The sequence below is a fragment of the Brassica napus genome, chromosome C1 (assembly GCF_020379485.1).
Source record: "Brassica napus cultivar Da-Ae chromosome C1, Da-Ae, whole genome shotgun sequence".
Classification (NCBI taxonomy): domain Eukaryota; kingdom Viridiplantae; phylum Streptophyta; class Magnoliopsida; order Brassicales; family Brassicaceae; genus Brassica; species Brassica napus.
In genome coordinates, this window is record NC_063444.1 from 9809303 (window position 1) to 9833950 (window position 24648).

Genomic DNA, 24648 nt, shown 5'->3' on the forward strand with positions numbered 1-24648 from the left:
CACCGGAGGCAGAAGCCGGATATACTCGTCGAACTGACCGCAATATACCGGAGGCGAAATCACCGATAAGAACCGGCGAGATCCCAAAGTTTCAATTCAATCTCTCCCTTGTGGAAGATACGAGAGAGAGAACAAGGAAGAGAGAGAAACTTTTCTTTTTTCACTGGGTAGAATGATCTTTTACTTATATAATGAATCTCTTTGGTCATTTTCTTCTTTATTGACTATTTTAATGAGAAATTTAGAGTATTGCCAAATAAACAATACATATATATTATAAAATCATATAATAATAATAATTAAAAGGGGAATAAGAGCATCATACAGCCTGTCCACGTCGGCATCAAAAATCGTCCAATGGATAGCTGTTTATTGTCCACGTAGGCAGTTGGTGGGATCCGCCGAAAAAAATCTGTGTGTTAATCGTTCCAAGGCTTAATTATTTCGTTTTCTTCGGTGGCCTTATGGACGATGCTCCGTGGCCCATTAAGCATATGTGCCTATGTCCATTTTACTGGGACCGAATCGTGACACAAAAAAAATCCTCTTTATCTCCTCATCTTCCTCGACAGTTTAGATTTAGGGTTTCTCCATCAAAACTATTCACTTCACAACCACAAACGTATCCTTTCTACTTCTCAAATTAAATTCATAAACTGTTCATCTTTCTCTATCTATACATCCTCCAGTCTTTACTCAGCCTATCAATAATGGTTGGGTTTCGAAATTCTCACCAATAAATAGTTCATCACAGAACGAGCCCTTCCTCTACCTGCTTCTGTTGCTCAAGCCGTCCGCCACTCAACTTTTGAGGCTCTTTGACTTGCCTGGACTTCTCAATTCATTGTTGCTCGCCTCCTCAGCTTCTGGGAGCATCAGACAGCCTGTCTCAGCTTCTGGGAGACGCCGGACGTCAAGAAAAACGCAGGTACTTCCATATTTTGTGTTTTTGTTTTTAAGTTTTGAAATACTAATATTTGTTTACTTTAAATTAGTGTGGGTTTTGTCAAGCTAGAGCCAAATCGGCAGACATCTCCATGCGCTGGACAACGACATCAAACTTCACGCTCTGCCGGAGAAACATCACATGACACAGCCAGAGAGTTGGAACCATCACACGCCTTGGAGGAAGACGATGGTAATGGAGAGTCAAACGCAAACACTGGTGTGGCTTTAGTATGGAGAGGTTCTCAGATGTGACTGAGGAAGAAAGAAGGATCTCGATTCCATATAGTATAACATCTAACTTTGAAAGTATTGAACGTTAATCTTCGGCTCTACTTAATCTAATGTGTTTGTGATGTCCACTTAAGTTTTCTTCCAACCTTTCAGGAAAGCTCACGAGCACTCATTCACCGTGAAGCCTGCTTTTTCTGTTGGGAGTAATCTGAAGCCTTCTGCTGCAAGAAAAGAACTCAAGTGTCCTTTGGTTTCTACTAGGGAGCGGTTTAAGTGGTGTTGGTTTCATGTCGGTGCAACTACACAAGTAGATATCTATTGCTGTGGTTTTAGCCATGTTTGTGTCTTTATTCTCTTCAGATCATTTTTTTTTTTGTTGGATCCGGAATCAAGGTTGTTTTTCAATGTGTTTAAATTATAAACAAGAGAGATGTGAAGTATTTTTAAATTGTGTACACATGGAAATATAATAAAAGATAGGAATACCATGATCAAGAAGTTACCCGGAGTTGCTAGCTCAGCTGGAAACACCTTCTTCCCAAAGGGTAGAGGTGCCAGGTTCGAATCTCAGCAGCTGCGGGGAGGGGATTAAACAACCTGCTCCTGTTTGATTAAAAGGATGAGATCACAACAAACGATTTAACGCCAAACTAGTTAGACTCCTTTCGCTAACTTCAGTTAACGCATATTAGTATATTACTCAATTTTGTTATCTGACAAAAAAAATACACGTTAGTTATTTTAAAATGATGTATCATAAATTTAAACATAAATCTTTCAATGATAATCAAACTAGAGGCACATGCTGACTATGTTGAACCAATTGTATAAACTAAGTATTTGAAATTCGTTTCCATAAAAAAAAAGTATTTTGAAATTCTTTTCAGGTCATACATATACACTTGATAATCTCATGCAATTAAGTCATATTGTATCTATCATTTATCTCCATATTTTAGAGTACTTGTTTTTTTTTCTTCGATTATAACCAAAATAAAATTGCTTCTTAAGAAAAGAAGGTACTAGTTTTTTTTTTTGAGCAACAAGAAGAAGGTACTAGTTAAGATTGTGTAATTATAGTTTCTTTTCTGATATATTAATCTTTGGGAAAATTGACAAAACAAAATAAAAAAACAACATAGTTGACCATAAGGTATAAATCCAACTTTGTCCATTTTATCTCTTTTTTACCTTTTCATTTCTGAAACTTAATAAAATAAATAGTTTTATGAATCAAAAAAATTATTAAAAAAATAAACAATTAATGGAACACTCATATACACAAGCACATATTTTTATTTTTTTGAAAAACTTGATAAATAGAATTTTCAATTTACGTTCTACTAAAAGTAGAATTCGTCTTCCACGAAAATTGGGTTAGTAGAAAGCAAAATATAGAATATACACGTCCATCTACTTGTTTTGGAACGTAAAATCTACTTTTGATTCAATATCTAAATATGAAAAATGTGCATTCTACTAATTGTAAAGATATCTACTTTTATGAAAAATGCAGTTTCTACTTTTAACAAGTATTCTAACATTTCTCGAACGTGAAATCTGAAAACTACACGAACGTCTACAAAAGGTAGAAATTCCATTCCATATTTTTGTCATGGTTCTACGCATTGTAGAAGGTGTCTTCTACAGATAAGATCACCTGTTTTTGGCGAAAATTAAGGAAATTTAGTTAACAAAATATTCTAACTTCCTAAAATGGTTCTGATCGATTTTCTTTGTCAAAATTTCAAAAAAAAAAAAACGATTTTGCCTTTTTTTCTTCATGAATCTATGATTTTTTCATAGTTTCTCTTGTGATTTTCAGAAACTCTTGTTCTAGATTAGATGCATATCGATACAACATGTGGTCTTTGGGAATTAGGTGCAACTACGGGAAGGATTTTTTCGGCTGATGGCAAAGAGGATAGGCTACTGTTAGTGGAATCAAATTGTACTTTAGATGAATTAAACATGATGGTTTTGGAGGATTTTGGTATGGAAGAAGAAATCATAGCCGATTTGGAGTTGAGTTATCTACGTGTTGAGTTGATCAATACATCAGGATGTCCACCTGTGATCATTGCAAACGATCGACAGCTTCAGAATTTTGTTTGTTTTGTTCAAAAGAGTGATTCTACTCGATTGTGTGTAACATGTAAAGCCAAGGCTGAGAATCCGAATGAAGCAGCCTTTGATCTTAACAAATCGCCAGCTGATCCATGTACTGATGAAGAGGAAGAAAACTCGTTTGACAGTGGGGACGAATCAGCTTCTGTGTATGCTGAGAGGCATAGCGGGAAGAAGAATGAAAAGCGGAAAGGAGTCGCAGTTGATGAGGATGGGGACTATGATGCTGATACCATGATCTCTGAGAAAGAGAACATACATAATATGTCAAAGTTTTCTCTGCTCCATGTTGCTAAGATGAGACCATTTTTGAGAACAAAACTTTGTTGAAGCCGAATTTCGAGATATGTGCAATGAAGCATAACTTTGACTACCAGGTTATCAAAATGGATAGACAACTTTGGTATGTTAGATGTGCGGATAATGCATGCAATTGGGGTGTTCGAAAAGAGTGTCTGAAGGATTCTACATATTTCATGATCAAGAAGTATGTCGGTAAACATACATGCGCACCTTCAAGCAAAACCAAAACGGGTAAAACTGCTTCAGCAAAAACTATAGACAGTCTGATTATGCACAAGTATGAAGGCGTCAAGGAAGGGCCGAAATGTAATGATATCATACAGATTATGCGTAGTGATCATGATGTGAGATCTCAAAATCTTTAGCATGGGATGCGCGTGAATATGTGATCAATGCAGTTAGAGGTATTCCAGAGAGAAGTTATGGGAAAATACCAAAATACTTGCACATGCTGAGAGAGGCTAATCCAGGTACACACTCATCTTATGAGATTGACGGAAATGAGAATTTTTGGTACCTGTTTATTGCATTTGGGCAATCGATAAGAGGATTTAACAGAGTCATGAGGCGGGTTATTATGATCGATGGGACCTTTTTGAAGAATAAATACAAAGGAGTTTTACTGGTTGCAACTGCTGTAGACGAAAATTCTAATTTGTATCCTATTGCGTTTTGAATAGTCGACTCAGAGAATGAGCGTTCTTGGGAATGGTTTATGAGACAACTTAAGGTTTTCATTGCAGATGATTTTGATTTGGCTTTTATTTCAGACCGACATGGGTCTATCGCTAAGGCACTTGAAAATGTGTATCCATCAGCTAGACACGGTATTTGTATTCATCATTTGTTGAATAATGTGGTCACATATTTACATGGGAAAGGACTTTCTGGGTTGGTTTCAAAGGCGTCCAAGGCTTATCGAGTTTCTGAGTTTGAGAAGACATTTGCTAATGTGTGTAATATCAGTCAGGCAATTGGAAATTACCTTAGGGAAGCTGATGTGCAAAAATGGGCTAGATGTCAATTCCCTAGATACATATACGACATAAGGACAACCAATCCTGCTGAATCTATCAACTCTGCTTTGCGTTCACCGAGAGAGCATCCAGTCATTCCTTTGTTGGACAGTATCAGGGAAATGTTGACACGGTGGTTTTATGAGCGTAAGAAACTGATTTCAAAGCATAAACATCCTCTGACCAAAGATGTAGAGAAAAAAAATAGACAGGAGAATCGGGAAAGGCTCCACATTTGTAGTTTACCCTGTTAGTGTTGGTCGATTGCTTGTTAGAGGTGATAAATTCGACTGCTAAGTTGATTTGGATAGAAGGACTTGTTCATGTGGAAAGTACAACCTTATGAAGATCCCTTGTAAGCATGCAATTAAAGCTGGTTTTCATGTTGGAAGAGAGCCACACACATTGACTGATTTGATGTATACGACAGGAGCTTGGAGAGAAGCTTATAAAGAAAGCATAAATCCTATTGATTTTCCTGAGGATGCTTGGTTTATCCAGAAGATGTTAAGAAAGTCATTGTTCTACCACCAGAGACAAGAAGATTAGTTGGAAGGAAAAGAAAACGCAGATATGAAACTGCGGAAGACAAAATTCGGTCATCATAAATATCACGAAAGAAGCAGCCTCGGAAGTGTAGTTGATGTGGTATTAGTGGGCACAACAGAGCAACTTGTAAAGTACCAATATAGTCAGTCACAAATGGTAAGGGGTCAGCTTATATAGGCAGTCCATTTATGTGTTTTTATAGCTTGGTTTATGTGTTTCATGTATGGTTCTTTGTGTCACAGGTTGCTCTGTTCAAGTATGCAAGTGGTGGTAGATGGCGAGCTAGGTGTTTGAACGGGATTCAGTCGACTAAGATGGAAGAAGTCAGAAATGGGATTGCTAAAGACGTTTTATTTAGATCTGGTTTGAAGGGTTACAAGAGTGACAAGAAGATTCAAGAGCAACAAGATCGAAGAGTAACAAGATCAAAGAGATAACCTAAAACTCTAGATCTAGCCGCTCAGTGTGTTCAATGGTCCAAAAGTCCCCTTCTTGTTGCTTCATTCTCCCTTTTTATAGGACTCCTGCCCCAGATACCCTAGTTTCGTGCCCCTTTGGGCCTTGATGCGAGAGGCCGAGTTATACGGGCCTGAACAAGGCTCCCTCTAAGCCGGGCATTTTTAGCCGACTTACTCGACCGGCTAAAAATACTCTAAGGTCAAGCCGATAGGTTTAACCACCGAGCCGACCAAATCGATCCGACTTGCTGGATTAGGGCCTGTTATTCGATGGGCCTTGTGGAGGGATGTAATCCATCTCCTACAATAAGTCCCCCCCCCCCCAGTTCACTTGTGAGCGACATGGCGGTCTCAGTGAATTTGTGGGTCAGGTTTATTCGTATAACAGACTCTAATACAAAGGATAACCCTTCCCATTTAGTCGTCGGTATGTGCTTTTAGTCGCATGACGTCCTGTGAGCGTCTCTAGTCGCTTTGAGTAATGTTGAGTCGTTGATGCGTTCTTTCACTTCTCAATCTTTTACGAAGAGATGCAGTTTACTCGGGCGATACATCATTTTGGGTAAAGTGACGGGGATCGGTTTTGTTGGTTAACCGGGGACTGGTTTAAATCAAGACCAGGAATTGATTCCGGCCTGACAACCTAATTAAAAATCGGTTCGAGCGAGAAACCGAACCGTCGCGAGTAGGTTTATGGGCATTTAGGCGGCCTTTTGAGGCCCATTTAGGCCTGTGTAGACCTAATGATTGTGCTCGGAGAACGTGCCTTCGTTTTTTGATATAAATAGACCTCTTTCCTTTGCTTTCGTCATTCTTCTCTACAGATTCATGTATCCCGTTTTCTCTCCCTTCTCTCTACTTTTGCTTTCTCTCTCTAGATAGGTTTTTCTTCGTATAGACTCGTTGGTATCGTTCGGCGGTTGTAGTCGTCCCCTGAATTAAGGAATATGCCTCCGAGAAGTCGATTGTCGCGAGAAGAGAAAGGGAAGGACATCGCAGATTCTCCGAGTCCGACCAGAGATGTGTCAGCGCCCTGCAGTCCTCTGGACGATTTCGACTTGATTCATCGCGATGCTCTTCGGGACACGGAAAATATGACTCTATCTCAGTGTCCTTTGGTCGCTGATACTCATAGGATGATTCGTGATGAAGACACCGATCGTGTTGAGGTCGGGAGCAGTGATGCGAGCGGAAGGGAGGATAGAGGGAGAGATCAAGGCGATATTGCGACTGGCTCCGAACGTGGCGACAGTGATGAGTCTGATCGGTCTCCGACTCCTTTGAGACAGGTCCGCGAGAGAGTTTGTTTCGACCAGATAGACTGTCGCCCAACTGTTTACCATCCTGGTGGGTTCTTCGAAGAGCTTGCTCCGCTGCCACCCGGACTGCTACGGGACCCGCGGGCTCAGTCGTGGGGGAACGTGTTTGGATCTTCTGCTTCTCATCATACCGTGAGGATGCTGTTAAGGGCGAGTGGCGGTGCTGGCGTTACCTACATCATCCCGTCTACCGAGCAGCGTCCCTGGTCGCCTCCGGTCGGTTACCAATGCGTGTATGAGTCCTATTTCAGGGATCATACGAAGCTATGATTCCCGATTCCCCGGTTAGTGACGTCCTACGCATTCCGCCGAGACATTGCCATTTCTCAACTTTTGAAGGGGTCGCTGCGAATAGCCGTCATGCTAATGGTAATGGCAGCTGAGATGGACATCTCGATGAGCGTGAGGGTCGCGAAGAGTTGACTTTCACGAAGGCGGAGCCAAACGGGATCTTCTCGGTGAAAATACGTTCGAACTACAACGTCTTGACCGGCCATCCAAATAAGACGCAGGATTGGCAACGCGCGTATTTCTTTATGAAATCCGATGAACATGCTTTCGAAGAGCCACCGGGGGACGACTACCGCGTTTTGTGGATCCGACAACTCGGTAGAGACTCGTCTGCTGGAGTTTTGTTTTAGTCGTTAGTCCTAACTTTTCTTATCCTTGTATTTGCATTTCGTCATCCGAATACGATCGCCTACCCCGAGAAGTTTTTCGAAAGTGCTCAAGAGATCGCGGCGCATAGTAATCTTCATTTGCCGGATCTTAGTCGGGAGTGGATACGTCGTCAGCAAGCTAGGATCGCTAAAGGGAAGCCTGCTGATTATTTTTAGGGCCTACTCGAGTTTCCTTTTGCGATTTTCATGTTGATTCTCTGTTTTTGCAGTTGATTGGGAGTCGAGGCTTCCTTGCGTTCTCGGTCCCCATAAGTCGCGCCTTCCTTTGTTTACTCGCAAACAACAGAGATTTCTCGACAAAGCCAGAGAAATGGACGGGGTTCCGGACCTAAGCGCTCTGTTAAAAGGGAAGTTGCAACTGCTCACGAAGAAGTCGACTACAGTCGATCCTAAGGGACCGTCTGACTCTGGAGTCGACGTCACTTCTGAAGGCGGTGGAGCCTTCAGAGAAGAAGCCTCTAGAGAAGGAGCCTCCAGAGAGGAGGGTCCTATTGCAACCGATCAGGGGGGAATGGCAGAGACTTCTGCTTCCGGTCCCAAGAAGAAGAAGAAAAAGACCAAGAGGACTAAGGTGGGAGCGATCGACGAGGTTCCTCCCGAAGAGTCTGCTCCCGTCAATGCGACTTTGACCGACGAGGTTCCTCCCGAAGAGTCTGCTCCCGTCGACGCGACTTCCGAGGGTTCAAAGTCTAAAAAGAAGAAGGATGGGAGAAAAAGGTCTCGTGGCGGAGCAGAAGGGCAAGAGGCTGTTTTAGTCGGGGCGGCATCAGGTGGTCACCCGAGAAAGAAAACTGAGAGGTCTGTTGAGGCAGAGCCCCGCCCTTCTACCTATGACGCAAACGTTGCTGACGCGGCCATAGTCGACGCTGTTGGGGATGCCTGCGGTACTTCTGGAAACCTGTCAGAGGAAAAGAAGAAAACCTACTCGCGAGAAGGAGGTTCTGGTGGTGAGCCCGCGAGGTCTGAACCTGAAGGTTCCATCGCGAAGAGGAGGAGGGTCGAATTTCCTGATCGCGTTGAGTTTTCCTACAACGAGACAACTCCCCTGATCCTTAATCCCCTTAGGTGTGCGGAGCTGACGCGTCAAATTCGTGGTGGGACGAAGGAGATGCCACAACTGGAAGACATTTACTTCAAGAATGAATACATCGACGCTGCTTCCTCGAGAGCGCGGGTATCTACGCTTCCTTTCACCTTTTGTCTCCTTCTTTGATTTATTGGGTTGATCCATCTCACGTGGTCCGTGTTTGTCATTTTGCAGAGTGACGGGAGCATGAACTTCCTTGTCGAGAAATACGACAGTGCCCTAAAGCAGACGATGATCCAGTTGGGAGCTTCGGAGAAGCTCGCTCAAGCAAGATTGAAGGCCATTGAGAGGGTGAGGGATGAGCATAAAAAGGCTAACGAGAAGGCTTCGAAGGAGAAAGAAGTCCTTCGAGTGAAGTTCGAAGAGCTGGAGGGTAAGCTCAAATCCGCCGGCGCGGCTAAGAAAGAGCTTGCTCGAGAGAACACCCGTTTGGAGCAAGCGACTGCGACCCTTGAAAAGGAGAAGGCAGAGCTACTCGAGGAAAGGGACGCTGCGGTAGAGAAATTGATCAGAGAGAGGCAGCGCTTGAGAGACTCCCGGGGACTCGAGGTTACTCGTGAGAGGGAAAGGGTCGAAGCTGCTATGATCGAGAAGGCAAACGACTGCTTTGGTCGCGTGCGCGACCATCTAACTCGCTTTGGTCGCGTGCGCGACCATCTAACTCGCTTTGACGCCTTTGGGAAGGCGAAGAATCTGTACGGTCAAGCTTCGGGGACGAGGAAGTGCCTCGAGATGATAAAGGCAAGTGGGACGGAGATCCCGCAAGAAATGATTGACGTTTTTATCGAACAGGAGAAACTCTACGAGGCGGAGGCTACGAAGCTTCGTGTGGATCCGCTGTCTGATAGCGACCTCACTCTTTCCCTGGTGGTTCTCCCTTCTCGTTTCGTCGAGGGAATGTTTAGGCTCTTAACCTTGTGGTCGTGGGTTCGAGCCCCACGGTGGGCGCCAATTGTTTGAACGAGATTCAGTCGACTAAGATGGAAGAAGTCATAAATGGGATGACTAAAGACGTTTTATTTAGATCTTGTTTAAAGGGTTACAAGAGTGACAAGAAGATTCAAGAGCAACAAGATAGAAGAGTAACAAGATCAAAGAGATAACCTAAAACCCTAGATCTAGCCGCTCAATGTGTTCAATGGTCCAAAAGTCCCCTTCTTGTTGCTTCCTTTTCCCTTCTTATAGGACTCCTGCTCCAGATGCCCTAGTTTCGTGCCCCTTTGGGCCTTGATGCGACAGGCCGAGTTATACATGCCTGAACAAGGCTCCCTCTAAGCCGGGCATTTTTAGCCGACTTACTTGACCGGCTAAAAGTACTCTAAGGTCAAGCCGATAGGTTTAGCCACCGAGCCGACCAAATTGATCCGACTTGCTGGATTAGGGCATGTTATTCGATGGGCCTTGTGGAGGGATGTAATCCATCTCCTACACTAGGCGAGCTTATTTCAAAGTGCATTCTTATCATTGTTTTGTATGGTTTTTTTTTCTAAAAACTATAGACTCTCTTTTTATTTGGATAAATTTCGTTTGTTTTTTTTCTCAGTTTCATTGTTATACATTGGCATCATTCTTCTAAGTTTCATTGTTATACATTGGCATCATCATTTTTTCTCAGTTTCATGGTTCTCGATTTGTACGTGTTAAATGTATGATGATTCTGTGTTTTCATTATCATAGACAACATCGCATGAACAAAACTCAAAGAACCAAAACATAGCCATAGTAAGAACCATAAAAGTGACATAGTAATTGTAAGAACAAAAGACTAAGAACCACAAAAGTGACATTGTCATTGTAAGAACAAAAGAGTAAGAATCAAAATACTAAGAACCAGTAGACTGATTTCATTCATTTTTGGCTTTTCCAAAAATTCATAGAATGATTCCTAAACAACCTAATTGAAAGGGATTTTTCTACTTCCTTACTTCTTCTTCAACTGTCTTTTTCATACTCATTTTCAGATCTTCAATCGCTTCTGTAATTCTCCCTTGCTTTGCCTCTACCTTTTGAATCTCATCAACCAAAGCTTCATCAACCCACTTAAATACATGGGTTTCCTTTTTTCGCTACATAGAAAAAAAATCAAGTCAGGACAGCATGTTCGTCTTTCTTAATCGGAAATCGATTCAGACAAAAAACATCAAAGCCATGACTAACGCCTTAAACAAAACAGAGTTTCGATAACTAGTCATTCTGTATTTGAATCCTTAAACAAATCGACACCATGAACATGTGACCCAATTTCGCATCTATAGAACCGTCGGTAAGGATTCTCATATGTTCTCGAATAGAAAATCACGACCCCCTTCCCACACCAGCACCTAGATGGCACCCCGTACGAATATCGCCTTGGAGTATTCATGTTTTAGGAAAATTGATTCAGAGAGAAAAAGGATATTGACAGAGAAGAGAATTCTGAAAAATGGGAAAACTCGGGTTTTTTGTTTAAATATGTCGGATATTAGGTTATTTGTGGATCTAATTCTGGTCGGGTTTTATTGGTGATTTGGATCAAAAGTCGGGTTTACAAGAAACCAAGTTAAGTGTATTGAATTTGATTCGTTTTATAAACTCTTATGGGCTGATTCCTTCTCTAGCGGCTATTAGAATACATGATTAATGTTGTTTTGGTTTCTGTTTAGGGTCTCGTTAGGTGTTTTTTAAGACTCTCGACTGAATGACTGTGGTTTCTATTGTTTCATATTATGTTTTCTATTTGTCTCGTTTAGGGTATTGTTTAGGGTCTTGTTTTGGGTATGTTTAGGGTCTATGTTACGGTTGATTGTTGTCTCCGACAAGACTTATTTAGGGTCTACTTAAACACATTGTGAAAAACTGAGAATAATAAACCCAAAAGCAATTCATTAGATTAAGCATTCATGTTCCTAATAAAACACTAGAAGATACACATTAGATTAAGCATTTTTCTCCTAAAAGTTAGAATTAAAGCCGAACTATTTACATTTAAAAATTGATTCTCACAAAATCTCTTCTACGGTTGAAGAGAGACACTCTGGAGGTTCATAATTTGACATCCTGTCAACCAGTTCCGGGTCGTTAGCTGGTTCCCATAGATCCCACAAAACTCTGTGGCGAGCTTCTTTGATGTTACCATCATTCACCAAGGGCAACTTCAATCCATGCGAATGGCACTCGATGAACTTTATTGTATAGACACCACAATCACATGCACTTACCCATGGGGACATAGTGAACCGTATATGCAGCGACATTGAAATCCTTGTGGTATCTCGGTGGCTGAACTGCCTTGACAATACGAGGAACAAGGTTTGCGAACGCATCCAACTCCTTGTACCTTTTTCTGCCCGAGCAGTCAAACACATCAATGCTCCTCGTCACGAAACTGATACACAATGCGATCCAATGATTCCCGCTAACATGAACAGGGACATACAACCGATCCACATCTACATTCCATATCTCTTGTGTCCGTCCATGTGGTGGAAGGACCCCTTTGCCTTACTGCAGTAGCAAATGATGAAGCTTGTATTTTCTTATACCCGCCTTGAAACTTTCATACTCCTTTTTAATAATGTTGCTGAAGACAACAGACATGAAGGCGACACGATGAAGTTCCCATCGTTTCAGAGATGTTCTCTCCCGGAATACGTACATCATGGCGTCAATCTCCTGCATATTACGATGATGTTAGCACACACAATGTATGGAAAACACACATAAAAGCTAAAAGTCTCTAAGTTTTACCAAGTTATGAAGCCACTCGGTTCTATCCATAAGACGAGTACCAATCTCAGAATCTAACATTGTAGGTCCAATCAGTAGAGGTCTGTAACCAAAACATTATACAAGTTCAAAACAATAATATGTTTTGTTTAAAATTTAACAACACATGATATAAAAATGAAAATTTACTTACTTGGAGGAAGCTAACCAAGTGCTAAATTTTTCCCAATCCTCTTCACGGAGATACACCAATGCCGCATCTGGTGAGTCTTCTCCGGCTCGATCTATTTCCTCATCATGTAACTGCGGTGGGGAAATGTTGAAGGGTCTTGAGTTTTCGACTTTAACTTGAGAAAGATCAAAGCCCTCAACAAATGTATCTTGGGACAATTCCCTTAATTCTTGTGTACTCAATCCAAAATCAAAATCATTAGTTTATATACCATTCTTTATCCCATCCTATTCATTAAAACCAAAAAAAAAAAAATTAAAGAAGTCATTCAGTCATAACACAAACAAAGCATTACATTCATGGAGTTATCATTACACAAACATTCAAGCATATTACACATTACAAACCTATTACAAAATCCGAAAGTTTTACATAATATTACATAGTGAAAATGTTAAGTTCCAAGAACAACCTAACTCCAAAAGCTAAGTCCTGCACCCTAACTCAGCATCCTAGATACAAGTACATCAAGTTCTACACTTTCTTTTAGGAAGTACCTTTTTCTTAGCTGGAGCTTGAGCTTGATTGACCTTTTTCTTTGCTGGAGCTTGAATGGTTTTGGTCTTAGGCGGAGCTTCATCGGTTTTGCTCTTAGGAACGCTTCCTCGACACACAAACTGATTGCTTCCCTGAGCTGTGAAACCCTGCTCTCCATGTTGCCCATCCTCTCTTTGAACATGCTCTCCATACTCGCCATTTGCGCTCTGAGTATATCTCCCAAGGAATTGACAGATGAGTGGACTAAACCCTCAATGAAACTCTTAGTTTCACGATCAATACTCTGTTTTTTTTTCTGCTGTTCGCTTACACAACAACTTCTTCTTTCTTGTCTTGTCTCCTTCATCCTGAATCTTTCTCTTGCCTCTTCCAGCAACATTAACCGAAGATATCTCCACGTCTGCTGCAATATCAGTATCATCCACACTCTTATCATCTTCAGACTCTGTATCGGCTTCCTCCATCTCAGTCTCTTCAGCCTCTATAACTGGCCATTCTGTGTTGCTCCAATCAAACTTGTTTTTAATCCTATCGAGAAGAAGGTCCACACGTTCATCTTCCATCTCATCCTTCCTTGTTTAATCAGCATGCCTCAACACATCACCATTGCCACTCACTGAAATTACCGAGAACAAGTCTCCCTACAAAACAATTATAACACTATAAGCTATAAAAAAATATGCAACAACCACATAAAAGAATACAATACATATACATACCTTCTCAGTAAATGACTCCTCAAGTTGAATGATGTCTTCATAAGAAACTTTTGCAACTCCTTTCCAATTTCCACATCTTGGACCGCTGAAACTGTCCGAGACTTTGCTGCCACATATTTCTCCAAAATCCGGAATTGCTTCCATAATCCAAATCTGGAAAGCATAGGAGAAACCCTCGAAAATATAGTTGTTCTTCTTACCAAACTTCTTCCTAGCCTTCTCAATGGAACTCAGCAAGAAGTCATAGGAGTGAAGACCCCAATGGAAGTTCCGAAGCTTGTCAAAATCCATACCCAGCTTGATGTACATATGAGGGATGTTCACCTTCTCATCTCTCCCCATCACCACACCCATTATCACACACAAGTAGATCAACCTTATCCTATCACGCCGAGACCAGCTGTGAACTTCTTTTAGATGCACCTTTTTGATCGACTGCAAGGTGATCTTACCACCTGTCCTTAGTAGTTCACTCCAAAATCTGCCATCACTTTTCCATTTAAATACGTCATAGCTACTTTCCCGCGAGATCTTGAGGCCTGTCACAGCGTGGTACTCCTGAAACGAAAACCGGAGAGGATTCCTCGCAAAGACAAACCACTTCTCATGCATCTTCGAGGTAATCAGCTGCTTACACAAGAAGCTATCCACCAATTTCCCCGAAAACTTGAGCTTATTTTCCGCAATCGCCATGATATGTTTGAAAACAGGATCTATCTTGACATCATCGTACTCCGCAGACATAGTTTTCTTCAGATCCCTGAGAAGTTCCATGCGACAGCAGTTGTTGATCTTCTTCACCTGAAGTTCTAAACCCTCTGCATACACTCGCTTAGGTAGCTCTAATTCCATATCTACAAAAGACAAAAAAAAATTGATTCTACAAGCAAACAAAATCAATTCACAAAAATCAAACAAAACAACTATCACTTGATCCAGATATTGATTTAAGTCAAAAAACCTAACTTCACAGTGAAGCAGAGACAAACACAAGAAAAAAATCAAACAAATTCTAAAATCAGAAACACAAAGACTATCATTCTGTACATAAACAAAATCAATAAACCAGCTCATGATAAACGAAAATCAATTCACAAAAGAAATCAGTTGATCAAAGTAAGACAATTCACAATCGAAATCGGTTCATATAGTCAGTTAACAACACTAAAAATCCTAAGAACAAACATAAAAAGAGTAACCTGAATGAAGAACTCAAACACAGAGACAAATGCAATAAAGAACCGGATAAAGAAAGAAACCCGAATCACCAATGTGTTTGGGCTAAGGAAAGAGACAAATGCTAACTTCAGAACCCGAATGAAGAACTCAAACCGCTTGACAAATGAAGTATCGACAACATACCTTATGTGCTAGCAATGTCGGAGAAAGAGAGAGGCGGGGAGGTTAAAGACAAACTCGAATTCACCAATCACCAAAAGAAGCTTTGAAATCGCCTTTGTGTTTGTCGAGATAGAAAGAGATCCATAGAAAAGTATTAGAACAAGAAGGAGAAAGGAACAAACGTTATGACAGAAATTGGATGGAGACCGTTGGTGTTTACCTTTGTATGTAGGAGAAGACAAAGGGGTTCCACCGGTAGGAGAAGAGAAAGGGGTTCCACCGGTGGCGGCTATACTCGCCGTTGATTTCACTGGAGAAGACGCAATCGCCTTCTTCGTCGCCGTGAAAGAGAGAGGCGGAGAGATCGATATCGATCTTAGGGTTACGGGGAATTAGGGAAACAATTTTCCCTTTAGATTGTTTTATTATTTTTTTTATTCTTTCCCCGTTTAAACAAACTGATTTACATTTTTTTTTAAATACAATTAATCATGTTTAATGAGATTAATCAAAGGTTACTTTTGGTATTATCAAAAAAATATACTATAGGGACAACTTTAGGTTGGATTTATACCATAGGGACAACTATGTTGTTTTTTTATTCTGTTTTGACAATTTTGCCTTAATCTTTTTAGAAAGAAAAAAACAAGAACAAATCTGTTAAAAACCAAATGATGATCGACCATAGACTAGCCCGTACTGCAGGCCCAATCCGGGACATGATAAAGACAACCAGAGACTATGTGTTTATCTAGTATATATTCCATGTATATCTGTAACATAGTGTTTATCCTTATCCTTATCTTGTTAGGATAAACATGACCTTATGACGGTCTAATACCTTGTATATATATGGACCTTCTGGTCGACAGTAATAATAACACAAGTTCCCCTCTTCATTCACAACACGTTATCAGCACGACGTTGCTCTCATAAACCCTAACCCTAAAAACCAGAAATAAATCAGAGCAGTAAAAACCCTAATTTCCGACGAACTTCAAACAGCTCTATCCCTAAACTCCGGTAGATCCAGACAACGAGCCAAATACCAAATTAAAGCTCTTGACGAGACGAAGCCAACGCCCCTAACCCCGCATCAATCGGAGTTCGGACGCGCCCTCACGCTCAACTACAATACAGGCGGAAAATTTGTTCCAGAAACCAAAATCTCTCTCAACCATATACTAGTCTCCTATTCCAACAAGCAGCAACAAAAACAATAATTCCGAGCAATCCATCAGCTAACCAGGAAGATCTCTAACTGATAGACCGATCAACCCATCAAAAGTTTTCAGTTTCACATTAGAACTGTTTAGGATTGAAAGTTAAACAATTTTTTTTTAAAATCTGACTGCTGTATGTTTAAAGAAACCAACTGTTACTTGCTTAAACTTATCATTATTGTCCTGTTTAATGTTCTTATCTGATCTGAATCAACTAGAACAGTTAAAGACTGCATGTTACATAATTTTTTTTGAAAATCTGATCATAGTTTCATAAATTAATCCGAGGTTTTACCTTCTGTTCTTGTCTGAGAAATTTGTTTTCCTGATGATTGATAACGACTAGAACTTGATTAGGATTGAAAAAAATATTTTTTAATATTTAAAATCGAAATATCAGAGATATATCTGAGAAAATATATTTATTTTTAAATCAAAAAGTATATAATAAATTGCTTGAATAAATCAAATCTTCCTGATTTTTTTTTTTTAAGTCACAATAATTTCTGATTTGATTATTTTTCGAAAAAAATAAAAATAAATATATGGTCTATTTTTCGAAAACCCTAACCTGATTTCATGATTGAATTGGTTTTCTTGATTGCATATTGTTTGCATACTAATATTGCATACTAAACATGAAATCTCGACTGTTAGGGATATAGATCATTCATAGTTTTCAAGCAATCTGATCTGAACTGAAAAAAATCATTATACTAAATGATCCGATCTAATAGAATGAAGAAAATATGGAACATTTTCCTGATCATCTAAAATAGAATCCCTAAAGGCCTTGAAACCTTGTGTTTGAAATAAGAGGACCTTAAATCTGAAAAATGCATTGATCCACACCTTAAACCGTATGGTTTTAAGAAAATGCATCATTTAGAAAAAAATTTTCTTTCGGTCCGTGTGTGGCATTGATATGAAGCATGAAAATTTCAAAAAGATTACTTGATTAAGACCTGTTTTGAATAATGATTTCAGATGTCGAGTTTCATACCCTCAGATTACAAAGCCCTTGATCTCTCTGGAGATAATTATCTTCATTGGGCTATAAACACTTCAGCCGTCTTGAAGTCTAGAGGACTTGGGAAGTGCATCAAGTATGGCAATGACACCCTTGCGTGTGAAAGACACAGAGCCATAATGATTATGCGACACCATCTCTGTGAGGACCTAAGAGACGAGTTTGGATATGTTAATGATCCTCATAATCTCTGGTCATTTTTGAATTCTAGATTCTGTGAGCCATTGTTGCACGAATCCAAGAAAAAATGGGAAGCTCTAAGGTTCCAGGATTATGAATCCGTGGACAATTATCACTCTGATCTTATGAGAATCACCTATAGTCTTAGACTATGTGGTGAATTGGTAACAAACGAGGATTTGTTAAACAAAACTCGTGACACATTCCATTCAGAGGAAGTGTTGTTATCACATCAGGCCAAAGGTTTCACCACCTATTATGACATGTTCTCATATTTATTAGACATTGAGCAAAAGAAGCAGAAAAGGATGGATAACATCAGACGGTTTAATGACATCATGGAGATATATTATGAAGTACTAGACAGTGAGATGAAAATCCCTGAAGCTAATAAAGCCACATTTGATAAGAAGAGATCTGAGGAGGATTCCGAGTGGACACTCATGGACCATGAGGTCGGATTATACATTGAATAATTTTCCGACATTCTGATTTTATGTTTTCATATCTGATTTGATTTATTTGTTATTCATTTATGTTATTGAAATAATAAAAACGATTTTGTTTTTATATATTATCTTGCTTGGTCTTGCTTGATGATTCTTGATTAAATAACAAATAAAACCTTAATAAAAGGATAATCAGTCCACTGATAGTTGATTTCATGCATGGTTTAACTTTACCTTGATTGTATAGGTTTAACTTTACCTTCCTGCAATCACATAAAATCAATTGTTGGGTGTAGACTAATGAGTCAGTTCACTGATAGATTGATTTCTCGCATAGATTTAACTTCATCTTGATTGTATAGGTTCAACTTTACCTTCCTACAATTACTTGAAATCAATTAATTGGTACTGAAAATGGCAAAAGACACGACATTATTCAGACCCTATTGAGTTATAAAGATTCTACATTGAACCAGTGAGCAAAGAAAATACGATTCCTTTCAGATTTTTGAAAAATCGCCTAAAAGCATTATGAATGCCTATACCCATATTTTCTACTGATTTATCCTATGCTAAGGATCAGTATGAAAGAGACATAAAGCCATGGTAACCAGTATGGTTCACCACGAAATAAACACTTATGGCATGACCAGATTAGACATCTTGATCCAAAACATAATGAAAAAATTAATTAAGGCACAAAAGTGATCCCATAAAATCTCACAATGTGTATAAATACACACAAGGGAAAATCACTAAAATAATTAAGGCTCCACTGTCCTAAGCACTACGAAATTATGAGTATGTTCATGAGGGGGAGAGAGGACTAAAACCCACAGTCCATGATCATATCATAAATTCGGATTCCATGGTTTACAATACACGGCTGGAAAGCTTTAAAGCTCTCACTAATGGTACATCACCCACGTCCAGCCTAAAGCTTAAGGACATTATGTATATAAATATTGATTTACATCAGGCCATACATGTAAGCATAGACATTCCCACCTCTGAATGATTAAGGGTCATAAACCAGACATATACACAAACCATCTTAAGAAAATACGAATATTCCACCACATATATGTGTGTCATTTAAGATGGAACCTCAGATGAGAATTGAGAATATATATTAGATAAATAAGACTTCCTCCACGAAACTATAATGTATCTTGTGCCAAACATGGATGATTTAATCAAGTGGCCAAGAACACAGATTACAAAATATAGTAATCTGATTATCCAACTTTGAAAGGAGAAAGTTATCAGGCTGATAAAGAGTAAAGAGTAAAAGAGAAATATAATGGTATCAACCATAGTTGTCTTGGCAAGATCCTCAGACCAAAGATTATGATCTAGACGTTCTAAAAGAATATGATCAAAAGATATAAAAGCTAGCAGAAATATATGCCAGACACACTGACCCGAAAAGAAAAAATGACTATGTCATACCAGCTTAAGCACCACGAATTAGATGTCTAAGAGACACAATCAAGTTGCTACAATGTCTATTAGAGATAGACAAATAAGTTCCAAATAATAAGGAACCTCGGAAAGTAATGAAAGGTGCTCAGAATCGTACAAATCCGAGTTCATAAGAGAAACCAGTTCAGACAGAGAAATAAGGTTGCGCAACCACACATCTAAGGTACCAGACCATGTAGTTTGGGACGCCAAACTGCAAGGTATAAAGGTCTTGGATAATAAGATCTCAAAATCTAATTAGATCATGTCTGGAACAGTATGAAACTAAAGATAAAGAGTGTTAACACCAAAGATGTATTTACATACATAAGAGCTCATAAAAGATTGTAGTACTTGGGATTTGAAGGATATAACCTGAGGATCATGAACCCACGTAGAGTACTCATAAAACCTATATAGGGACGTGGGGTGTTCAAAGAATTCAAAGTAATTATAAGACAGATGGGCGTAGTAACCATGTACATACAGAAAAGCCATCTAAGAAAGAAACCAGTGAATGGATCTTGTGAGATAAGAAATTCCGTGAGATTAAAGGACATGACCACATGGTATAGTGTGTCCATGTTCCTTCTAAATAACGTTCAAGTATAGCTTGATTACACAAGGATACTCACAAGGACCAAGGAACAATTTATAAAGAGATATGCTCCTATATGGTGGATGCTACTACAGAAAATCAAGTTTGATTTTGTCTGGATATTTACTAAAGAAATAATGGTGTAGTAAGCAGCAAATGGATCACTGGATAAAGGTATCAACGTACCATAGAAATATGAGAAAGAAATTCTCATAGAACAAGCTTTGTTCCTAAGTTGTTTATGGATTGTAATATACAGCAGCTGTAAGTAATATGAAAGACTAAGTATTTACTTAGTGCAGTCAGTCCATACAGAAAATATTATAATTCCTTGTGATCATAATAAAGACCAACTGAGAGAAAAAGGTTTAATGGTTCAAAGGTTCAATAATACAAGTTATCGATTGATTAAACAGGCTATGTTTTACATATGGAAAGTCTGTAGAAAAATCATAGCCGTGTGTGTGTGTGTATGATTAAGTCAGCACGTCTAAGTGAGAACCATAAACCAGGATAGTGACCAGAAGGATGTCTGGTCGTGGCTTAATGATTATAAGCATTGCTAAAGCAAGAAAAGATCGATAACCATGTACAAAGGACATGAGTGTATGACTGCGAATTCATTGTGTGATGAGTTTCATTGCAGCAAATAATTATTGATGGTATGACCTTAGACACTCATGATTATGAACGAATATAGACAAGGTCTATAGCTCAACATGGATCGACAAAAGAAAATAAAGAATGATTGGTTACAATGGATAAAGCCATTGGCACATACGAAGAGATATAAGTCCGAATGAACGAAAGATATGAAGTAAAGTTGTTCGTATGTGTTCTGGGTCTATGACTCAATATATATTGAATGTCCACGTTTTGGGAAAGCCATATAACCAAAGAGAATCCGTGGGACATGAAAAAGGACCTGCAAGTAAAGTTTTATTGCAGATTATAAAGTCCATCCGAGCACCGTTTGAAGCACCATCAGTTCAACCAAGACATGGAGTGATCAGCAGCAAAGATGTACATCCTGACCACATCTTAATGGAGTTCCAAAAGACATACCAACGTCCAAGACTTACAAGTTCATTCAAGGAGAATCCAGCTGATCATCTTCACCAAGTCATAGGCAACTTCAACGTTCAAGAAGACTCGGATACCAGATGGGAATGCGTCTACTACAGTGATGTATTCATCTGGGGGAGTTCATGTGTTGTACTCTTTTTCCTGTCCTTGGTTTCCCATTTTGCCACATTGGTTTTGGGGTTTTTCAGGAGAGGTTTTAATGAGGCGACATTAAGCATGCAACGAACCTGTACCGGATGTGTCGATCAAGGGGGAGTGTTAAAAACCAAATGATGATCGACCATGGACCAGCCCGTACTGCAGGCCCAATCCGGGACATGATAAAAACAACCAGAGACTATGTGTTTATCTAGTATATATTCCATGTATATCTGTAACATAGTGTTTATCCTTATCTTTATTTTGTTAGGATAAACATGACCTTATGACGGTCTAATACCTTGTATATATATGGACCTTCTGGTCGACAATAATAATAACACAAGTTCCCCTCTTCATTCGCAACAAAATCGATATATATTTTCAGAAATGGGCTAGGATTCAAAATTACTGAAAGAATCATTCATTAGACTTTAGAATTTAATTATGAATAAATAAATATGATAGAATTTTTGAATTTTGATTTTGGACTTTGGCGTTTAAAATGACAATAAATGGGATATCTGGTACGCAGAAGTCACTCTTTCCCACTAGTATGACGTTCCCAGTTCCCAGAACTCCAAAGCGTTTCATCTTATTTCATATACCCAATCACCCTCGCGGTGTCTACCAAATAACCCCTCTCTAATTCAATGTACCTTTACACATCATGCCGTTCTTCTAAACAAAGTGAACTACCTGTCGACATATCGGCTACTGCATTCGAGCAACGCATGTTATTTGAGGACGCTCTGCAATAATACGTTTTTGTGTGGTTTCTTATTACGAATACATATACAGTTTGTTGAATTATCTATGCATATTATAGATATACCCTAGAAAGGAACCTACAAAACATAAAGCAACATGTATATAATTTAATCTGATCTACACAGTTCATAATCGTTATAACAACAGTGATTAGCTACGTTAATAGTGTGAATCAGTTCTGAAATTTTGATAAATACTTTAAACACGTAGAGCGGGGAATCACACAGACGTGGTGCATATTAAACTATTATTTATTTTAATATCAAACGATCAACATACTTAACGGAACAAGTTAAGTACTTCGTTGTCATCCATTCTAAGCATTATAAATAAAATCGAAATAAAAATGATCGGAAACCATCCAATTATATCTGGAAATTCACGAGAAAACCAGTGGTGGTAGTCCAGTGGCGCTTGAGGGAATAAACCTAATACGACGAACTCTGGTTCGAACTCCGCTGGCCACACGGATATGGGTTATTGCTTTAGGCTCATTTGAATGCCCAGGAGAGGGTCTATCTGTGGGCTGTACCTCCACCCGGGGATTAGGTCTGTGTCTTTAATAGATCCGGATTTAACTTTTTTTTTAATCTTTTACAAAAAAAAAATTCACGAGGAAGACGACAAATGCATGAAAAAACACAGCTATGAATAATCTTTATGATAGACATTGTAATGATAATCATGATTGGATGAATGAGTGCATGGTTTAAATCACATTAAATGTGGACATAAATTAGTATGAATGTAGACTTGTAGTGCACCCGCTTCACATCATCCATTTATTTTACTTCAGAGTTCAGACATTATTTATTTATTTTAAGATGAAAATTTCATTTTACATAGCCAGTCTAATCAACTATTGCATAAGCTGGTGCAATATCAAACCTTGATGTAGGGGTCAACTTTGCTAAATACGATTACTGTTGTTTTCCGAACATATAATCATACGTACTACTATAAACTAGGCCATTTTCAACTGTAAACAAAAACTCGAACTGGAGAACGAAAATTTACCTTTCGAAAGAACGATCGTCATGTCAAATCTCAAACTTTTCAACAAAAGTCCAACCTTTTCTATATAAGACAAATGTCAACTAACCTTTTATCCTCTAACCGAGAGATTGTGGGTTGCTAATATTTAATACTCCATATAAATATCAGTTTCATACTACATGTATATATGCAGGGCTGTACGGTACAGAAAAATAAGACCCTAAGTTATTAAATACTACGAGGGTGTCGCACGGAATATTGTTTTATTGTTGTTAAATATGATTTTTGGAAGGTGTGATTATGTGGTCAGTATTTATTGTGAACATCATTATTTGATGTTTTTTTTATGTTATGTAGTAGTAGCTAATAAGTTAATATATTATGTGTTTGTCTTTTTAATAATGTGTTGTTGTATGTATAATACTACTTGTTAGTGGTGAAATGAGTTTCTGATGTAAAATTATTGAATTTCAATAACTTTGTCTTTAAGAATTTGTTGATTCTAAAATTAACAGCGTCAAAATTGTATTTTAGTTTTTCACTTTTTTGAACATTACTCTTTTAGATGTTTTTTGCACTTTCCCCTATATTTTGACCTTGAACCGTCACCATCTATGTATTTCGTTTACCTCTCCGGTGTGCAGTGCTTCTCACCATCACTGGGAAAAGACTGACCTCACTACAAGAAAACATGGGGATTCTGATGGCCGAAATCGTCAGAAATTCGTCGGAATAGACCGATTCCGACGAATTTCTGACGAACCTATCTGTCGGTATCGTTTTGTCGGAAAACAAAATTTGTCGGAATTTCGTCAGAACTTCCGATGACTTTCTGACGAATACCGAGAAACGTCATTCTGACGAACTTTCGACGATATTACGATGCGGACACACGCACTACAAGAAAACACACCGAATTCCGACGGAGGTTCCGACGGACACCAAGGTCGTCGGAAATTTGTGACGGAATACTGACAAATTTCCGACCAAATCCAAAAAAATTAAGTCGTCGGAATTCCGTCGGCCATTTCCGACGGAATTCCGACGAAATATGGTTCGTCGGAATTTTTCGACGACTTTTCGATGACATTCCGATAAAAAATGTAACCGTTGTAGTCGTCGGAAGTTCGTCGGTATATTCCGACGAATTTCCGACGACATTCCGATTAACAGCAAAGTCGTCAGAATTCCGTCGGTATTTTCCGACGGAATTCCGACGAACCATGTGACCGTTGCCGACAAATATATATGACCGTTGTATAGCCGTTTGAGATTGGACAATTCCGACGGAATACCGACGGACTGCTTTACATCCGTCGGAATTTCGTCGGAAAGTCGTCGGAGGTCCGTAAGCAATTTTCTATAAATACAACCCCTCCTTATTCAACTCATTCACACTTCATTCTCTCTTCATTCTCTTTAGTCAAATCATGTCTTCAGAAGTTTATTATCGTTCGTAGATGGATAAACCTCATTTGGATCCGAACACCAATTTGCTTA

General features: G+C 39.1%; 1 long non-coding RNA gene across 2 annotated transcripts; it reads left to right on the forward strand.

Annotated features, from left to right (window-relative positions):
• The first annotated feature begins 516 nt into the window (after positions 1-516).
• On the forward strand, positions 517-1920 carry LOC106394552. Of its 2 annotated transcripts, none has more exons than XR_001278900.3 (3): positions 517-928; positions 996-1254; positions 1333-1920. It is a non-coding gene; the product is annotated as an uncharacterized LOC106394552 (long non-coding RNA). The 2 variants fall into 2 exon arrangements; XR_001278901.3 differs by having other exon boundaries at positions 996-1233.
• Positions 1921-24648: the final 22728 nt, after the last annotated feature.